This window comes from Pseudophryne corroboree, unplaced genomic scaffold, assembly GCF_028390025.1.
Source record: "Pseudophryne corroboree isolate aPseCor3 unplaced genomic scaffold, aPseCor3.hap2 scaffold_1198, whole genome shotgun sequence".
NCBI lineage: Eukaryota > Metazoa > Chordata > Amphibia > Anura > Myobatrachidae > Pseudophryne > Pseudophryne corroboree.
Genome location: NW_026967823.1, coordinates 106,717 through 126,701, shown reverse-complemented (window position 1 = coordinate 126,701; position 19,985 = coordinate 106,717). Strand labels below are relative to the sequence as shown.

Below are 19,985 nucleotides of genomic sequence, written 5' to 3'. Positions count from 1 at the left end.
GCATCATTGAAATTCAAGCTGGAAAGATGATTTTAATATATCACTTGTACATTTTGTATTGCTCTTCTGGTGACAATGTAGTTTGTTTTTGTCAATTACCATTTTAATAATCGGGTAAAGAAAATTAATTGGATTTTTGAAAGAAAACAATACTGTCAATATACTATTAAAACAAATTAAAATGGTAAAAGTTATTGTACTTTAAGTAAAAATAAAAGAGCAAAAATATCAATCCCAGTTTTGGATTACTTTAATTAACAAAAAAAAATGCATATAGCAGAGGATAGTTTCAATCTGCCTACCTCTGGGTTATGGACCCAGCATGCTTCCATTACAGTACTCTGCTGCACATGTAAGTGCAAAAGATCCTGAAGCACTCACTCATCATGGGAAAGTACCAATGTGTTTCTTCATTGGTTGATGGAAGAAACATCTTACAAAAACTCTCCACATTATTGACTTTTTAAAATGTTTCTAGGAATCGTTCTAGATGAATGCTTATTAGCCTTTGTCAGTATGTACTTCTGCAAAGTGTCGCTGTGGCGCAATCAGTTAGTGTGTAAGGCTGTTAACCAAAAGGTTGGTGGTTCAATCCCACCCAGGGACTTAATTGACCTTGTTATTAGATTTTGGTGATCTTTAAGTAGACAAGTCAAAATTTCAAACCCCCTGTTATGGTGTAGGGTACCTGGCCTTCTCTGATGTAATCAGAGTTAGATTTGATTCAGTGATTTTATAAAAACAGCTAGGAAGCACAATTTAGCAGTGGGTTGCAGAGAAAAAGAAATATGCTGGCAGAAAAATCCAATTGAGTGATTAAACAGCTCTTCATTTTCTGGCTTTATTTTTATGCTAACAAATTTGTGCTCTGAAAAGTGTCCACAAAGCCAAGTATCTGATTAACACCTTTGTAGGGATGGTTTTTCACCTATTATTAAATTAAACTTGCTTCATTGGAAAGGCAGCAAGTGATGTCATCCAAGCAGTGGGTCAAAGTTGGCTTCAAACCTCGTCTGCTTATGAAAAGAGAAAAGGGGTATGCAGGGCATGGCGGCCTTTTGCGGTGCTTGGATGACCCCTAGTTCGCATTAAATAATGCAGTCGAGTTTCCCACATTTGGGGAAATCACAGGGGTCAGCATACCCAGAATGCAATGAATGAACTGCACCCTGGGAGAACAGTCTTCATGACCATGGTATCTCCTATGCAAAATAAGTATGATTTGGGATAGGGCTGGGGAGGGCCGCTGCTCAGGCACATCTCTGTCAAGTAAAGGAGATTCAACTGAGGCAGCACAAGGGAACTCTCATCTGGGGACAACACCTGCAGGGAGAACACATATTTTCAGATGAACATGGGAGGGCAGAAGGCTGCCTAATACTGAAGCACCCTCAAACAACAAACCAAATGCAACAACTAGTGCAAGTATTCCTGGGGGAAGGCCTGCAGCAGATGGATTTGCATATGGCGATGTCATCCAAGCAGTGGGTCAAAGTTGGCTTCAACCCTCGTCTGCATATGAAAAGAGAAAAGGGGCGTGCAGGGCATGGCGGCCTTTTGCGGCACTTGGATGACCCCTAGTTCGCATTAAACACCTCCACCCTCCGTCGGTGTGGGGCTCATGTTGGCTATGCCCCAGCCCCTGAAGGATTCAAGCTGATTTCTTGCAGCAGCTGGGCACTGTAACAGCTCCAGAGCTGCTCTGTAAGGCAAGTAAAAGGGTGTGGGCCCTGCAGCACTACCTGGAGGGGGGAGGTGTTTAATGCGAACTAGGGGTCATCCAAGCACTGCAAAAGGCCGCCATGCCCTGCATGCCCCTTTTCTCTTTTCATATGCAGATGAGGGTTCCAGTCAACTTTGGCCCACTGCTTGGATAACATCACCGTATGCAAATCCGTCTTCTGCAGACCTTCCCCCAGGAATGCTTGTACTAGTTGTTGCATTTGGTTTGTTGTTTGGGGTGCTTCAGTATTAGGCAGCCTTCTGCTCTCCCATGTTCATCTGAAAATATGTGTTCTCCCTGCAGTTGTTGTCCCCAGATGAGAGTTCCCTTGTGCTGCCTCAGTTGAATCTCCTTAACTTGACAGAGATGTGCCTGAGCAGCGGCCCTCCCCAGCCCTATCCCAAATCATACTTATTTTGCATAGGAGATACCATGGTCATGAAGATTGTTCTCCCAGGGTGAGGTTCATTCATTGCATTCTGGGTATGCTGACCCCTGTGATTTCCCCAAATGTGGGAAACTCGACTGCATTATTTGTGGTAGTGGGGGACTGTGTTTGTGCTTTCCTCTGGTCAGCTCTGGTAAAAGTCAGATTTCTTTGTCTCAGATCTTCCTCTAGCCTTGTTCTTTTTTCGAGAGTTTCCTTGTGCTGCCTCAGTTGGATCTCCTTCACTTGACAGGGGGGAGCCCGAGCAGCGACCCTCCCCAGCTCAAGCCCAACTCCTACTTACCTGCCAAGTGAGATACTATGATCAGGAAGGTGCTTCTCCCAGGGCAAGGCTCACCCATTGCACTCTGGGTGTGCTGCTCCTACGATTTCCCCAAATGTGGGACACTTGACTGCATAATTTGTGTTTCCTCTGGTCGGCTACTCGTATAATTCAGATCTCTTTGTCTCAGGTCTCTCTCCAGCCTAGTTTGCTGTCTGTTTCCACTTCTCTTTTCTTGAGCCCCTGCCTTCTATGCCCTTGTGCACTCTCCTGACTTCTCCTGTCTGCTTACTTTGTGCCTTCCAACGCACAATGCAAACTACAGGTAGTGCTGCAGGGCCAACACCCTTTTACTTGCCTTACAGAGCAGCTCTGGAGCTGTTACAGTGCCCAGCTGCTGCAAGAAATCAGCTTGAATGCTTCAGGGGCTGGGGCATAGCCAACATGAGCAGCAAGATGCAGCACTGGACTATTAGTAATGTACTGTTGTATGCTGAGCACCACAATGCAGCACAAGACAATGAGCAGTGATACTGAGCACTGATGAGGATACTACTGAGAACTGACACTGAGCAGGAGAGACACACTACTAGTATTACTGAGCAGCAATAAGTAACCACTGATACTGGGCACTGATATTGAGATTTCCACTGAGAGAACATAGCCACGTCCTCTCCGCTCTCTCTTCAATGCACGAGTAAAAATGGCGGCAACGCGCAGCTCTTTATATGGAATCCGAATCTCGCGAGAATCCGACAGCGGGATGATGACATTTTCCCTTGTTCAGGTTTTCCGAGTCAGGCGGGAACAACCGAGCCTGCCTCGGACCAGTGTAAACCACGTGGAGTTTGTAGGGAATTCGGTTCTCGGAGAACCGAACCCGCTCCTCTATATATACTATATTACTATGTTACTGTAGTATACAGAACACCACAATGCAATGAGCAGTGATAGTGAGCACTGATGAGGATACTAGAACTGACACTGAGCAGCAAGATGCAGCACTGGACTATTAGTAATGTACTGTAGTATGCTGAGCACCACAATGCAGCACAAGACAATGAGCAGTGATACTGAGCACTGATGAGGATACTACTGAGAACTGACACTGAGCAGGAGAGACACACTACTAGTATTACTGAGCAGCAATAAGTAACCACTGATACTGAGCACTGATATTGAGATTTCCACTGAGAGAACATAGCCACGTCCTCTCCGCTCTCTCTTCAATGCACGAGTAAAAATGGCAGCAACGCGCAGCTCTTTATATGGAATCCGAATCTCGCAAGAATCCGACAGCGGGATGATGACATTTTCCCTTGTTCAGGTTTTCCGAGTCAGGCGGGAACAACCGAGCCTGCCTCGGACCAGTGTAAACCACGTGGAGTTCGTGGGGAATTCGGTTCTCGGAGAACCGAACCCGCTCCTCTCTACCTTATACCCATCAATTTTTTTATTTTCAATCTAAGCCCCTGCAGTTTTCTGTAAGCATCTGCTTCGCTATGATGATCAACAAGTCACAAGGGCAAACACTCAGGGCTTGAGGCGTAGATCTTAGGACCAGCTGCTACAAGCATGGCAGAGGTGTCACTATCACTGGTGACACCCAGAGAGGTGGCGAGGGAGATTGTAATGCAGTGCGCGCAGATAAACAGCGCAATGGTAAAAAGGAGGCATGGTTTCATAGGTAGGGGCGTGGCCTGGTGGCCTGAATCTACATTTTGTTGCTCCGGGTGTCCCGGGGGTTGGGGGCTGCACCCGGGGACTAGTGTGTGAGCTGTGCTGGCTCCTGCACAGTGACAGGGCATGGCCACCCAGCATGACGCCTCCCTTCTTGACCATGCTGTAATTGCAGTCGCACTGCAGTTCAGCGTGATCATAAAAAATGGTGTAGGCTCCTGCTGGTGCAGGCTGTAGAGAAAAGCTGCTGTGACCACGCCCCCTGTGTCTCCTCCGTTGCAGACCCCATTTTGAAGCCTTGCCCCCGGACTAAGAGAAAAGTATGCCCTTGCGCACTATCCTGACTTCTCCTCCCGTCTGCTTAATTTGTGCCTTCCAACGCACAATGCGAACAACAGGTGGTGCTGCAGGGCCCACACCCTTTTTCTTGCCTTACAGAACAGCTCTGGAGCTGTTACAGTGCCCAGCTGCTGCAAGAAATCAGCTTGAATGCTTCAGGGGATGGGGCATGGCCAACATGAGCCCCACACCAAAGGAGGGTGGGGGTGTTTAATGCGAACTAGGGGTCATCCAAGCACTGCAAAAGGCCGCCATGCCCTGCATACCCCTTTTCTCTTTTCATATGCAGATGAGGGTTCCAGTCAACTTTGGCCCACTGCTTGGATAACATCACCGTATGCAAATCCGTCTGCTGCAGACCTTCCCCCAGGAGTGCTTGTACTAGTTGTTGCATATGGTTTGATATTTGATGGTGCTTCAGTATTAGGCAGCCTTCCGCCCTCCCATGTTCATCTGAAAAGATGTGGTCTCCCTGCAGTTGTTGTCCCCAGATGAGAGTTCCCTTGTGCTGCCTCAGTTGAATCTCCTTTACTTGACAGAGATGTGCCTGAGCAGCGGCCCTCACCAGCCCTATCCCAAATCATACTTATTTTGCATAGGAGATACCATGGTCATGAAGATTGTTCTCCCAGGGTGAGGTTCATTCATTGCATTCTGGGTATGCTGACCCCTGTGATTTTCCCAAATGTGGGAAACTCGACTGCATTATTTGTGGTAGTGGGGGACTGTGTTTGTGCTTTCCTCTGGTCAGCTCTGGTAAAAGTCAGATTTCTTTGTCTCAGATCTTCCTCTAGCCTTGTTCTTCTTTCGAGAGTTCCCTGGTGCTGCCTCAGTTGGATCTCCTTCACTTCACAGGGGGGAACCCGAGCAGCGACCCTCCCCAGCTCTAGCCCAACTCCTACTTACCTGCCAGGTGAGATACTATGATCATGAAGGTGCTTCTCCCAGGGCAAGGCTCAACCATTGCACTCTGGGTGTGCTGCTCCTGCGATTTCCCCAAATGTGGGAAACTTGACTGCATAATTTGTGTTTCCCCTCGTCGGCTCTCGTATAATTCAGATCTCTTTGTCTCAGGTCTCTCTACAGCCTAGTTTGCTGTCTGTTTCCACTTCTCTTTTCTTGAGCCGCTCCCTTCTATGCCCTTGCGCACTATCCTGACTTCTCCCGTCTGCTTACTTCGTGCCTTCCAACGCACAATGCGAACTACAGGTAGTGCTGCAGGGCCCACACTCTTTTACTTGCCTTACAGAGTAGCTCTGGAGCAGTTACAGTGCCCAGCTGCTGCAAGAAATCAGCTTGAATGCTTCAGGGGCTGGGGCATAGCCAACATGAGCCCCACACCGAAGGAGGGTGGAGGTGTGTAATGCGAACTAGGGGTCATCCAAGCGCTGCAAAAGGCCGCCATGCCCTGCACGCCCCTTTTCTCTTTTCATATGCAGACGAGGGTTGAAGCCAACTTTGACCCACTGCTTGGATGACATCACCACATGCAAATCCATCTGCTGCAGGCCTTCCCCCAGGAATGCTTGCACTAGTTGTTGCATTTGGTTTGTTGTTTGGGGGTGCTTCAGCATTAGGCAGCCTTCTGCCCTCACATGTTCATCTGAAAATATGTGTTCTCCCTGCAGTTGTTGTCCCCAGATGAGAGTTCCCTTGTGCTGCCTCAGTTGAATCTCCTTTACTTGACAGAGATGTGCCTGAGCAGCGGCCCTCCCCAGCCCTATCCCAAATCATACTTATTTTGCATAGGCGATACCATGGTCATGAAGATTTTTCTCCCAGGGTGAGGTTCATTCATTGCATTCTGGGTATGCTGACCCCTGTGATTTCCCCAAATGTGGGAAACTCGACTGCATTATTTGTGGTAGTGGGGGACTGTGTTTGTGCTTTCCTCTGGTCAGCTCTGGAAAAAGTCTGATTTCTTTGTCTCAGATCTTCCTCTAGCCTTGTTCTTCTTTCGAGAGTTCCCTTGTGCTGCCTCAGTTGGATCTCTTTCACTTGACAGGGGGGTGCCCGAACAGCGGCATATGTTGAAGATACAATTTGTGAATTGCATTTAACACTATCTCCCTTTCCTGGGGAGAAGATGGTAGGGCCGATTTGAAAAACCGGCGAGGAGGCACCTCTTCGAATTTCAGCTTGTAACCCTGAGAAACAATTTCTATTGCCTAGGGATCCACCTGCGAATGAACCCAGATGTGGCTGAAAACTCGAAGACGTGCCCCCAACTGGGCGGACTCCTTTAGCGGAGCCCCAGCGTCATGCGGTGGATTTTGTAGAGGCCGGGGAGGACTTCTGTTCCTGGGAACTAGCTGTGTTGTGCAGCTTCTTCCCTCTGCCCTTACCTCTGGCAAGAAAGGACGCACCTCGTACTTTCTTGTTTCTCTGTGATCGAAAGGACTGCATTTGATAATGTGGTGCTTTCTTAGGCTGTGAGGGAATATAAGGCAAAAAATTTGATTTACCAGCTGTAGCTGTGGAGACTAGGTCCGAGAGACCTTCCCCAAACAATTCCTCACCCCTGTAAGGTAAAACCTCCATATGCCTTTTTGAGTCGGCATCACCTGTCCATTGCCGGGTCCATAGGACTCGTCTAGCAGAAATCGACATAGCGTTTATTCTAGAACCCAGTAGACTAATGTCACTTTGAGCATCTCTCATATATAGGACAGCATCTTTTATATGCCCTATGGTCAATAACATAGCATCCTTATCTAGGGTCTCAATCTCTGCTGATAAGGTATCTGTCCATGCTGCCACTGCGCTACAACCCCGGCCGACGCAATTACCGGTCTGAGTAAGGTACCAGAATGTGTGTAAATGGACTTTAGGGTAACCTCCTGCTTGCGGTCAGCAGGGTCCCTGATGGTAGCCGTATCCTGGGATGGCAGCGCTACCTTTTTGGATAAGCGTGTCAATGCTTTATCCACCCTAGGGGAGGATTCCCACCGTATCCTGTCCATTGGCGGGAAAGGATACGCCATAAGAATCCTTTTGGGAATCTGCAGCTTTTTGTCTGGAGATTCCCAAGCTTTTTCACATAATTCGTTCAACTCATGTGAGGGGGGAAAGGTTATCTCAGGTTTCTTTCCCTTATACATGTGTACCCTCGTGTCAGGGACAGGGGACTCTGTGATGTGCAAAACATCTTTTATTGCAATAATCATATATCGAATACATTTAGCCAATTTTGGCTGTAACTTTGCATCATCGTAGTCGACACTATGTCGGTATCTGTGTCAACTATTTGGGATAGTGGGCGCTTTTGAGACCCCGAAGGTCCCTGCGACATAGGGACAGGCATGGGTTGACTCCCTGACTGTTCCCTAGCTTCAGCTTTGTCTAATCTCTTGTGTAATAAGTTTACATTAGCACTTAAAACATTCCACATATCCATCCAGTCAGGTGTCGGCGTTGTCGATGGAGACACCACATTAATTTGCTCCTGCTCCTCTCTAGGAGAGCCTTCTACCTCAGACATGTCGACACACGTGTACCGACACACCATACACTCAGGGAATCCTCTTATCTGAGGACAGTTCCCCAACAAGGCCCTTTGGAGAGACAGAGAGAGAGAGTATGCCAGCACACACCCCAGCGCTATATGACCCAGGAAAAAAACACAATAATTTTATGTTTACCCAGTAGCGCTGTATTTCCATATATATATGCGCCTAATTATGTGCCCCCCTCTTCTTTAAGACCCTCTTTCTACCGTGGTATAAGCAGGGGAGAGTCCGTGGAGCTTCCCCTCAGCGGTGCTGTGGAGAAAATGGCGCTGGTGAGTGCTGAGGGAGAAGCCCCACCCCCTCAGCGATGGGCTTCTGTCCCGCTCAAATATAGTAAAAAAATGGCGGGGGCTCTTATATATATATATACAGTGCCTAGCTGCATATATATTTATTTTGCCAAAGAGTGGTCTATATTGCTGCCCAGGGCGTCCCCCCTGCGCCCTTCACCCTTACACTGACTGCCGTGTGTGAGGTGTATTGGAGCAATGGAGCACAGCTTTACTGCTGTGCGTTACCTCAGTGAAGATCATGAAGTCTTCCGCCGCCTCTGAAGTCTTCTTTTCTTCTCATACTCACCCGGCTTCTATCTTCCGGCTCTGCGAGGGGGACGGCGGCGCGGCTCTGGGACGGACGGCGAGGGTGAGACCTGCGTACCGATCCCTCTGGAGCTAATGCTGTACAGTAGCCTAAGAAGCAGAGCCTATCAACTCACAGAAGTAGGTGTGCATCTCTCCCCTCCGCCCCTCGATGCAGGGAGTCTGTTGCCAGCAGGCTCCCTGAAAATAAAAAAATCTAACAAATATACTTTCTGTCAGGAAACTCAGGAGAGCTCCCTGAAAAGCACCCAGTCTCCTCTGGGCACAGTAGTAAACTGAGGTCTGGAGGAGGGGCATAAAGGGAGGAGCCAGTGCACACCCAGATCTAAAGTCTTTCTTAAAGTGCCCATGTCTCCTGCGGAGCCCGTCTATCCCCCATGGTCCTTACGGAGTCCCCAGCATCCTCTAGGACGTAAGAGAAAAATTATGCTGGCAGAAAAATCCAATTGAGTGATTAAACAGCTCCAGAGCTGCTCTGTAAGGCAAGTAAAAGGGTGTGGGCCCTGCAGCACTACCTGTAGTTTGCATTGTGCATTGGAAGCCTAGTTTGCTGTCTGTTTCCACTTCTTTTTTCTTGAGCCCCTCCCGTCTATACCCTTGTGCACTATCCTGACTTCTCCTCCCGTCTGCTTACTTTGTGCCTTCCAATGCACAATGCAAACTACAGGTAGTGCTGCAGGGCCCACACCCTTTTACTTGCCTTACAGAGCAGCTCTGGAGCTGTTACAGTGCCCAGCTGCTGCAAGAAATCAGCTTGAATCCTTCAGGGGCTGGGGCATAGCCACCATGAGCCCCACACCGACGGAGGGTGGAGGTGTTTAATGCGAACTAGGGGTCATCCAAGTGCCGCAAAAGGCCGCCATGCCCTGCACGCCCCTTTTCTCTTTTCATATGCAGACGAGGGTTGAAGCCAACTTTGACCCACTGCTTGGATGACATCGCCATATGCAAATCCATCTGCTGCAGGCCTTCCCCCAGGAATACTTGCACTAGTTGTTGCATTTGGTTTGTTGTTTGAGGGTGCTTCAGTATTAGGCAGCCTTCTGCCCTCCCATGTTCATCTGAAAATATGTGTTCTCCCTGCAGTTGTTGTCCCCAGATGAGAGTTCCCTTGTGCTGCCTCAGTTGAATCTCCTTTACTTGACAGAGATGTGCCTGAGCAGCGGCCCTCCCCAGCCCTATCCCAAATCATACTTATTTTGCATAGGAGATACCATGGTCATGAAGACTGTTCTCCCAGGGTGCGGTTCATTCATTGCATTCTGGGTATGCTGACCCCTGTGATTTCCCCAAATGTGGGAAACTCGACTGCATTATTTAATGCGAACTAGGGGTCATCCAAGCACCGCAAAAGGCCGCCATGCCCTGCATACCCCTTTTCTCTTTTCATAAGCAGACGAGGTTTGAAGCCAACTTTGACCCACTGCTTGGATGACATCACTTGCTGCCTTTCCAATGAAGCAAGTTTAATTTAATAATAGGTGAAAAACCATCCCTACAAAGGTGTTAATCAGATACTTGGCTTTGTGGACACTTTTCAGAGCACAAATTTGTTAGCATAAAAATAAAGCCAGAAAATGAAGAGCTGTTTAATCACTCAATTGGATTTTTCTGCCAGCATATTTCTTTTTCTCTGCAACCCACTGCTAAATTGTGCTTCCTAGCTGTTTTTATAAAATCACTGAATCAAATCTAACTCTGATTACATCAGAGAAGGCCAGGTACCCTACACCATAACAGGGGGTTTGAAATTTTGACTTGTCTACTTAAAGATCACCAAAATCTGATAACAAGGTCAATTAAGTCCCTGGGTGGGATTGAACCACCAACCTTTTGGTTAACAGCCTTACACACTAACTGATTGCGCCACAGCGACACTTTGCAGAAGTACATACTGACAAAGGCTAATAAGCATTCATCTAGAACGATTCCTAGAAACATTTTAAAAAGTCAATAATGTGGAGAGTTTTTGTAAGATGTTTCTTCCATCAACCAATGAAGAAACACATTGGTACTTTCCCATGATGAGTGAGTGCTTCAGGATCTTTTGCACTTACATGTGCAGCAGAGTACTGTAATGGAAGCATGCTGGGTCCATAACCCAGAGGTAGGCAGATTGAAACTATCCTCTGCTATATGCATTTTTTTTTTGTTAATTAAAGTAATCCAAAACTGGGATTGATATTTTTGCTCTTTTATTTTTACTTAAAGTACAATAACTTTTACCATTTTAATTTGTTTTAATAGTATATTGACAGTATTGTTTTCTTTCAAAAATCCAATTAATTTTCTTTACCCGATTATTAAAATGGTAATTGACAAAAACAAACTACATTGTCACCAGAAGAGCAATACAAAATGTACAAGTGATATATTAAAATCATCTTTCCAGCTTGAATTTCAATGATGCATTGGGGCAACGATTTTGTGAGAAACATCTTCACCCTTAAATAAAGATTTTCTTAATTCCTTACCTGTGTGCTAATTAGATATCACCTTGTTTTCACATTAAACAGACTTCCACATGAGAAAACAGCAAAGATGCAGTGGCGTTAATGTTTCCTGGTGTCAACCTGTATTATTTCCGTAGATATTGAAATGAGGATGCATCTTGCTGCCTTTCCAATGAAGCAAGTTTAATTTAGTAATAGGTGAAAAACCATCCCTACAAAGATGTTAATCAGATACTTGGCTTTGTGGACACTTTTCAGAGAACAAATTTGTAATCATAAAAATAAAGCCAGAAAATGAAGAGCTGTTTAATCACTCAATTGGATTTTTCTGCCAGCATTTTTCTTTTTCTCTGCAACCCACTGCTAAATTGTGCTTCCTAGCTGTTTTTTTATAAAATCACTTAATCAAATCTAACTCTGATTACATCAGAGAAGGCCAGGTACCCGATACCATAAGAGGGGGTTTGCAATTTTGACTTGTCTACTTAAATATCACCAAAATCTGATAACAAGGTCAATTAAGTCCCTGGGTGGGATTGAACCACCAACCTTTTGGTTAACAGCCTTACACACTAACTGATTGCGCCACAGCGACACTTTGCAAAAAGCACATACTGACAAAGACTAATAAGCATTCATCTAGAACGTTTCCTAGAAAAACTTTAAAAAGTCAATAATCTGGAGAGTTTTTGTAAGATGTTTCTTCCAGCAACCAATGAAGAAACACATTGGTACTTTCGCATGATGAGTGAGTGCTTCAGGATCTCTTGCACTAACATGTGCAGCAGAGTACTGCAATGGAAGCATGCTGGGCCCATAACCCAGAGGTAGGCAGATTGAAACTATCCTTTGCTATATGAATTTTTTTTTTTGTTCATTAAAGTAATCCAAAACTGGGATTGATATTTTAGCTTTTATTTTTACTTAAAGTACAATAACTTTTACCATTTTAATTTGTTTTAATAGTATATTGACAGTATTGTTTTCTTTCAAAAATCCACTTAATTTTCTTTACCCTATTATTAAAATGGTAATTGACAAAAACAAACTACATTGTCACCAGAAGAGCAATACAAAATGTACAAGTGATATATTAAAATCATCTTTCCAGCTTGAATTTCAATGATGCATTGGGGCAACGATTTTGTGAGAAACATCTTCACCCTTAAATAAAGATTTTCTTAATTCCTTACCTGTGTGCTAATTAGATATCACCTTGTTTTCACATTAAACAGACTTCCACATGAGAAAGCAGCAAGGATGCAGTGGCGTTAATGTTTCCTGGTATCAACCTGTATTATTTCAGTAGATATTGAAATGAGGATGCATCTTGCTGCCTTTCCAATGAAGCAAGTTTAATTTAGTAATAGGTGAAAAACCATCCCTACAAATATGTTAATCAGATACTTGGCTTTGTGGACACTTTTCAGAGAACAAATTAGTTAGTATAAAAATAAAGCCAGAAAATGAAGAGCTGTTTAATCACTCAATTGGATTTTTCTGCCAGCATATTTCTTTTTCTCTGCAACCCACTGCCAAATTGTGCTTCCTAGCTGTTTTTATAAAATCACTGAATCAAATCTAACTCTGATTACATCAGAGAAGGCCAGGTACCCTACACCATAACAGGGGGTTTGAAATTTTGACTTGTCTACTTAAAGATCACCAAAATCTGATAACAAGGTCAATTAAGTCCCTGGGTGGGATTGAACAACCAACCTTTTGGTTAATAGCCTTACACACTAACTGATTGCGCCACAGCTACACTTTGCAAAAGTACATACTGACAAAGGCTAATAAGCATTCATCTAGAACGATTCCTAGAAACATTTTAAAAAGTCAATAATGTGGAGAGTTTTTGTAAGATGTTTCTTCCATCAACCAATGAAGAAACACATTGGTACTTTCCCATGATAAGTGAGTGCTTCAGGACCTCTTGCACTTACATGTGCAGCAGAGTACTGTAATGGAAGCATGCTGGGTCCATAACCCAGAGGTAGGCAGATTGAAACTATCCTCTGCTATATGCATTTTTTTTTGTTAATTAAAGTAATCCAAAACTGGGATTGATATTTTTACTCTTTTATTTTTACTTAAAGTACAATAACTTTTACCATTTTAATTTGTTTTAAGAGTATATTGACAGTATTGTTTTCTTTCAAAAATCCACTTAATTTTCTTTACCCGATTATTAAAATGGTAATTGACAAAAACAAACTACATTGTCACCAGAAGAGCAATACAAAATGTACAAGTGATATATTAAAATCATCTTTCCAGCTTGAATTTCAATGATGCATTGGGGCAACGATTTTGTGAGAAACATCTTCACCCTTAAATAAAGATTTTCTTAATTCCTTACCTGTGTGCTAATTAGATATCACCTTGTTTTCACATTAAACAGACTTCCACATGAGAAAACAGCAAAGATGCAGTGGCGTTAATGTTTCCTGGTGTCAACCTGTATTATTTCCGTAGATATTGAAATGAGGATGCATCTTGCTGCCTTTCCAATGAAGCAAGTTTAATTTAGTAATAGGTGAAAAACCATCCCTACAAAGATGTTAATCAGATACTTGGCTTTGTGGACACTTTTCAGAGAACAAATTTGTAATCATAAAAATAAAGCCAGAAAATGAAGAGCTGTTTAATCACTTAATTGGATTTTTCTGCCAGCATTTTTCTTTTTCTCTGCAACCCACTGCTAAATTGTGCTTCCTAGCTGTTTTTTTATAAAATCACTTAATCAAATCTAACTCTGATTACATCAGAGAAGGCCAGGTACCCTACACCATAAGAGGGGGTTTGCAATTTTGACTTGTCTACTTAAATATTACCAAAATCTGATCACAAGGTCAATTACGTCCCTGGATGGGATTGAACCACCAACCTTTTAATTAATAGCTGAACACACTAACCGATTGCGCCACAAAGACACTTTGCAAAAAGCACATACTGACAAAGACTAATAAGCATTCATCTAGAACGTTTCCTAGAAAAACTTTAAAAAGTCAATAATCTGGAGAGTTTTTGTAAGATGTTTCTTCCAGCAACCAATGAAGAAACACATTGGTACTTTCGCATGATGAGTGAGTGCTTCAGGATCTCTTGCACTTACATGTGCAGCAGAGTACTGCAATGGAAGCATGCTGGGCCCATAACCCAGAGGTAGGCAGATTGAAACTATCCTTTGCTATATGAATTTTTTTTTTTGTTCATTAAAGTAATCCAAAACTGGGATTGATATTTTAGCTTTTATTTTTACTTAAAGTACAATAACTTTTACCATTTTAATTTGTTTTAATAGTATATTGACAGTATTGTTTTCTTTCAAAAATCCACTTAATTTTCTTTACCCTATTATTAAAATGGTAATTGACAAAAACAAACTACATTGTCACCAGAAGAGCAATACAAAATGTACAAGTGATATATTAAAATCATCTTTCCAGCTTGAATTTCAATGATGCATTGGGGCAACGATTTTGTGAGAAACATCTTCACCCTTAAATAAAGATTTTCTTAATTCCTTACCTGTGTGCTAATTAGATATCACCTTGTTTTCACATTAAACAGACTTCCACATGAGAAAGCAGCAAGGATGCAGTGGCGTTAATGTTTCCTGGTATCAACCTGTATTATTTCAGTAGATATTGAAATGAGGATGCATCTTGCTGCCTTTCCAATGAAGCAAGTTTAATTTAGTAATAGGTGAAAAACCATCCCTACAAATATGTTAATCAGATACTTGGCTTTGTGGACACTTTTCAGAGAACAAATTAGTTAGTATAAAAATAAAGCCAGAAAATGAAGAGCTGTTTAATCACTCAATTGGATTTTTCTGCCAGCATATTTCTTTTTCTCTGCAACCCACTGCCAAATTGTGCTTCCTAGCTGTTTTTATAAAATCACTGAATCAAATCTAACTCTGATTACATCAGAGAAGGCCAGGTACCCTACACCATAACAGGGGGTTTGAAATTTTGACTTGTCTACTTAAAGATCACCAAAATCTGATAACAAGGTCAATTAAGTCCCTGGGTGGGATTGAACAACCAACCTTTTGGTTAATAGCCTTACACACTAACTGATTGCGCCACAGCTACACTTTGCAAAAGTACATACTGACAAAGGCTAATAAGCATTCATCTAGAACGATTCCTAGAAACATTTTAAAAAGTCAATAATGTGGAGAGTTTTTGTAAGATGTTTCTTCCATCAACCAATGAAGAAACACATTGGTACTTTCCCATGATAAGTGAGTGCTTCAGGACCTCTTGCACTTACATGTGCAGCAGAGTACTGTAATGGAAGCATGCTGGGTCCATAACCCAGAGGTAGGCAGATTGAAACTATCCTCTGCTATATGCATTTTTTTTTGTTAATTAAAGTAATCCAAAACTGGGATTGATATTTTTACTCTTTTATTTTTACTTAAAGTACAATAACTTTTACCATTTTAATTTGTTTTAAGAGTATATTGACAGTATTGTTTTCTTTCAAAAATCCACTTAATTTTCTTTACCCGATTATTAAAATGGTAATTGACAAAAACAAACTACATTGTCACCAGAAGAGCAATACAAAATGTACAAGTGATATATTAAAATCATCTTTCCAGCTTGAATTTCAATGATGCATTGGGGCAACGATTTTGTGAGAAACATCTTCACCCTTAAATAAAGATTTTCTTAATTCCTTACCTGTGTGCTAATTAGATATCACCTTGTTTTCACATTAAACAGACTTCCACATGAGAAAACAGCAAAGATGCAGTGGCGTTAATGTTTCCTGGTGTCAACCTGTATTATTTCCGTAGATATTGAAATGAGGATGCATCTTGCTGCCTTTCCAATGAAGCAAGTTTAATTTAGTAATAGGTGAAAAACCATCCCTACAAAGATGTTAATCAGATACTTGGCTTTGTGGACACTTTTCAGAGAACAAATTTGTAATCATAAAAATAAAGCCAGAAAATGAAGAGCTGTTTAATCACTTAATTGGATTTTTCTGCCAGCATTTTTCTTTTTCTCTGCAACCCACTGCTAAATTGTGCTTCCTAGCTGTTTTTTTATAAAATCACTTAATCAAATCTAACTCTGATTACATCAGAGAAGGCCAGGTACCCTACACCATAAGAGGGGGTTTGCAATTTTGACTTGTCTACTTAAATATTACCAAAATCTGATCACAAGGTCAATTACGTCCCTGGATGGGATTGAACCACCAACCTTTTAATTAATAGCTGAACACACTAACCGATTGCGCCACAAAGACACTTTGCGAAAAGTACATACTGACAAAGACTAATAAGCATTCATCTAGAACGTTTCCTAGAAAAACTTTAAAAAGTCAATAATCTGGAGAGTTTTTGTAAGATGTTTCTTCCAGCAACCAATGAAGAAACACATTGGTACTTTCGCATGATGAGTGAGTGCTTCAGGATCTCTTGCACTTACATGTGCAGCAGAGTACTGCAATGGAAGCATGCTGGGCCCATAACCCAGAGGTAGGCAGATTGAAACTATCCTTTGCTATATGCATTTTTTTTTTGTTCATTAAAGTAATCCAAAACTGGGATTGATATTTTAGCTTTTATTTTTACTTAAAGTACAATAACTTTTACCATTTTAATTTGTTTTAATAGTATATTGACAGTATTGTTTTCTTTCAAAAATCCTATTAATTTTCTTTACCCGATTATTAAAATGGTAATTGACAAAAACAAACTACATTGTCACCAGAAGAGCAATACAAAATGTACAAGTGATATATTAAAATCATCTTTCCAGCTTGAATTTCAATGATGCATTGGGGCAACGATTTTGTGAGAAACATCTTCACCCTTAAATAAAGATTTTCTTAATTCCTTACCTGTGTGCTAATTAGATATCACCTTGTTTTCACATTAAACAGACTTCCACATGAGAAAGCAGCAAGGATGCAGTGGCGTTAATGTTTCCTGGTGTCAACCTGTATTATTTCAGTAGATATTGAAATGAGGATGCATCTTGCTGCCTTTCCAATGAAGCAAGTTTAATTTAGTAATAGGTGAAAAACCATCCCTACAAATATGTTAATCAGATACTTGGCTTTGTGGACACTTTTCAGAGAACAAATTCGTTAGCATAAAAATAAAGCCAGAAAATGAAGAGCTGTTTAATCACTCAATTGGATTTTTCTGCCAGCATATTTCTTTTTCTCTGCAACCCACTGCTAAATTGTGCTTCCTAGCTGTTTTTTTTATAAAATCACTGATTCAAATCTAACTCTGATTACATCAGAGTAGGCCAGGTACCCTACACCATAAGAAGGGGGTTTGAAATTTTGACTTGTCTACTTAAAGATCACCAAAATCTGATAACAAGGTCAATTACATCCCTGCGTGGGATTGAACCACCAACCCTGTGATTAATAACCAAACACACCAACAGATTGCGCCACAGAGACACTTTACAAACGTACATACTGACAAAGGCTAATAAGCATTCATCTAGAACGTTTCCTAGAAAAACTTTAAAAAGTCAATAATCTGGAGAGTTTTTGTAAGATGTTTCTTCCATCAACCAACGAAGAAACACATTGGTACTTTCCCATGATGAGTGAGTGCTTCAGGATCTCTTGCACTTACATGTGCAGCAGAGTACTGCAATGGAAAAATGCTGGGCCCATAACCCAGAGGTAGGCAGATTGAAACTATCCTCTGCTATATGCATTTTTTTTTGTTAATTAAAGTAATCCAAAACTGGGATTGATATTTTTGCTCTTTTATTTTTACTTAAAGTGCAATAACTTTTACCTTTTTAATTTGTTTTAATAGTATATTGACAGTATTGTTTTCTTTCAAAAATCCACTTAATTTTCTTTACCCTATTATTAAAATGGTAATTGACAAAAACAAACTACATTGTCACCAGAAGAGCAATACAAAATGTACAAGTGATATATTAAAATCATCTTTCCAGCTTGAATTTCAATGATGCATTGGGGTAACGATTTTGTGAGAAACACCTTCACCCTTGAATAAAGATTTTCTTAATTCCTTACCTGTGTGCTAATTAGATATCACCTTGTTTTCACATTAAACAGACTTCAACATGCGAAAGCAGCAAGGATGCAGTGGCGTTAATGTTTCCTGGTGTCAACCTGTATTATTTCAGTAGACATTGAAATGAGGATGCATCTTGCTGCCTTTCCAATGAAGCAAGTTTAATTTAGTAATAGGTGAAAAACCATCCCTACAAAGGTGTTAATCAGAGACTTGGCTTTGTGGACACTTTTCAGAGAACAAATTTGTTAGCATAAAAATAAAGCCAGAAAATGAAGAGCTGTTTAATCACTCAATTGGATTTTTTTGCCAGCATATTTCTTTTTCTCTGCAACCCACTGCTAAATTGTGCTTCCTAGCTGTTTTTATAAAATCACTGAATCAAATCTAACTCTGATTACATCAGAGAAGGCCAGGTACCCTACACCATAACAGGGGGTTTGAAATTTTGACTTGTCTACTTAAAGATCACCAAAATCTGATAACAAGGTCAATTACGTCCCTGGGTGGGATTGAACCACCAACCTTTTGGTTAATAACCATACACACTAACTGATTGCGCCACAGCGACACTTTGCAAAACTACATACTGACAAAGGCTAATAAGCATTCATCTAGAACGCTTCCTAGAAACATTTTAAAAAGTCAATAATGTGGAGAGTTTTTGTAAGATGTTTCTTCCATCAACCAATGAAGAAACACATTGGTACTTTCCCATGATAAGTGAGTGCTTCAGGACCTCTTGCACTTACATGTGCAGCAGAGTACTGTAATGGAAGCATGCTGGGTCCATAACCCAGAGGTAGGCAGATTGAAACTATCCTCTGCTATATGCATTTTTTTTTGTTAATTAAAGTAATCCAAAACTGGGATTGATATTTTTGCTCTTTTATTTTTACTTAAAGTACAATAACTTTTACCATTTTAATTTGTTTTAATAGTATATTGACAGTATTGTTTTCTTTCAAAAATCCAATTAATTTTCTTTACCCGATTATTAAAATGGTAATTGACAAAAACAAACTACATTGTCACCAGAAGAGCAATACAAAATGTACAAGTGATATATTAAAATCATCTTTCCAGCTTGAATTTCAATGATGCATTGGGGCAACGATTTTGTGAGAAACATCTTCACCCTTAAATAAAGATTTTCTTAATTCCTTACCTGTGTGCTAATTAGATATCACCTTGTTTTCACATTAAACAGACTTCCACAAGAGAAAGCAGCAAGTTTGCAGTGGCGTTAATGTTTCCTGGTGTCAACCTGTATTATTTCTGTAGATATTGAAATGAGGATGCATCTTGCTGCCTTTCCAATGAAGCAAGTTTAATTTAGTAATAGGTGAAAAACCATCCCTACAAAGGTGTTAATCAGAGACTTGGCTTTGTGGACACTTTTCACAGAACAAATTTGTTAGCATAAAAATAAAGCCAGAAAATGAAGAGCTGTTTAATCACTCAATTGGATTTTTTTGCCAGCATATTTCTTTTTCTCTGCAACCCACTGCTAAATTGTGCTTCCTAGCTGTTTTTTATAAAATCACTGAATCAAATCTAACTCTGATTACATCAGAGAAGGCCAGGTACCCTACACCATAAGAGGGGGTTTGAAATTTTTACTTGTCTACATAAAGATCACCAAAATCTGATAACAAGGTCAATTACGTCCCTGGGTGGGATTGAACCACCAACTTTTTGGTTAATAGCCTTACACACTAACTGATTGCGCCACAGCGACACTTTGCAAAAGCATATACTGAAAAAGGCTAATAAGCATTCATCTAGAACGTTTCCTAGAAACATTTTAAAAAGTCAATAATGTGGAGAGTTTTTGTAAGATGTTTCTTCCATCAACCAATGAAGAAACACATTGGTACTTTCCCATGATGAGTGAGTGCTTCAGGATCTCTTGCACTTACAT

At 41.5% G+C, this 19,985-nt stretch overlaps 4 non-coding genes and 3 pseudogenes across 4 annotated transcripts; 6 read left to right on the top strand and 1 right to left on the bottom strand.

Annotated features, from left to right (window-relative positions):
• Positions 1-1,040: 1,040 nt before the first annotated feature.
• Positions 1,041-1,219, bottom strand: LOC134991034 (U1 spliceosomal RNA; annotated as a pseudogene).
• Positions 1,220-2,130: 911 nt separating this feature from the next.
• Positions 2,131-2,294, top strand: LOC134991072 (U1 spliceosomal RNA). The gene has a single exon (XR_010195522.1). It is a non-coding gene; the product is annotated as a U1 spliceosomal RNA (small nuclear RNA).
• Positions 2,295-2,446: 152 nt separating this feature from the next.
• Positions 2,447-2,610, top strand: LOC134991082 (U1 spliceosomal RNA). Its single transcript, XR_010195532.1, has one exon. It is a non-coding gene; the product is annotated as a U1 spliceosomal RNA (small nuclear RNA).
• A 2,424-nt stretch (positions 2,611-5,034) lies between these two features.
• LOC134991030 (U1 spliceosomal RNA) lies at positions 5,035-5,198 on the top strand. Its single transcript, XR_010195484.1, has one exon. It is a non-coding gene; the product is annotated as a U1 spliceosomal RNA (small nuclear RNA).
• Positions 5,199-5,350: 152 nt separating this feature from the next.
• Positions 5,351-5,486, top strand: LOC134991087 (U1 spliceosomal RNA; annotated as a pseudogene).
• Positions 5,487-6,184: 698 nt separating this feature from the next.
• On the top strand, positions 6,185-6,348 carry LOC134991052 (U1 spliceosomal RNA). The gene has a single exon (XR_010195502.1). It is a non-coding gene; the product is annotated as a U1 spliceosomal RNA (small nuclear RNA).
• Positions 6,349-9,750: 3,402 nt separating this feature from the next.
• Positions 9,751-9,929, top strand: LOC134991032 (U1 spliceosomal RNA; annotated as a pseudogene).
• Positions 9,930-19,985: the final 10,056 nt, after the last annotated feature.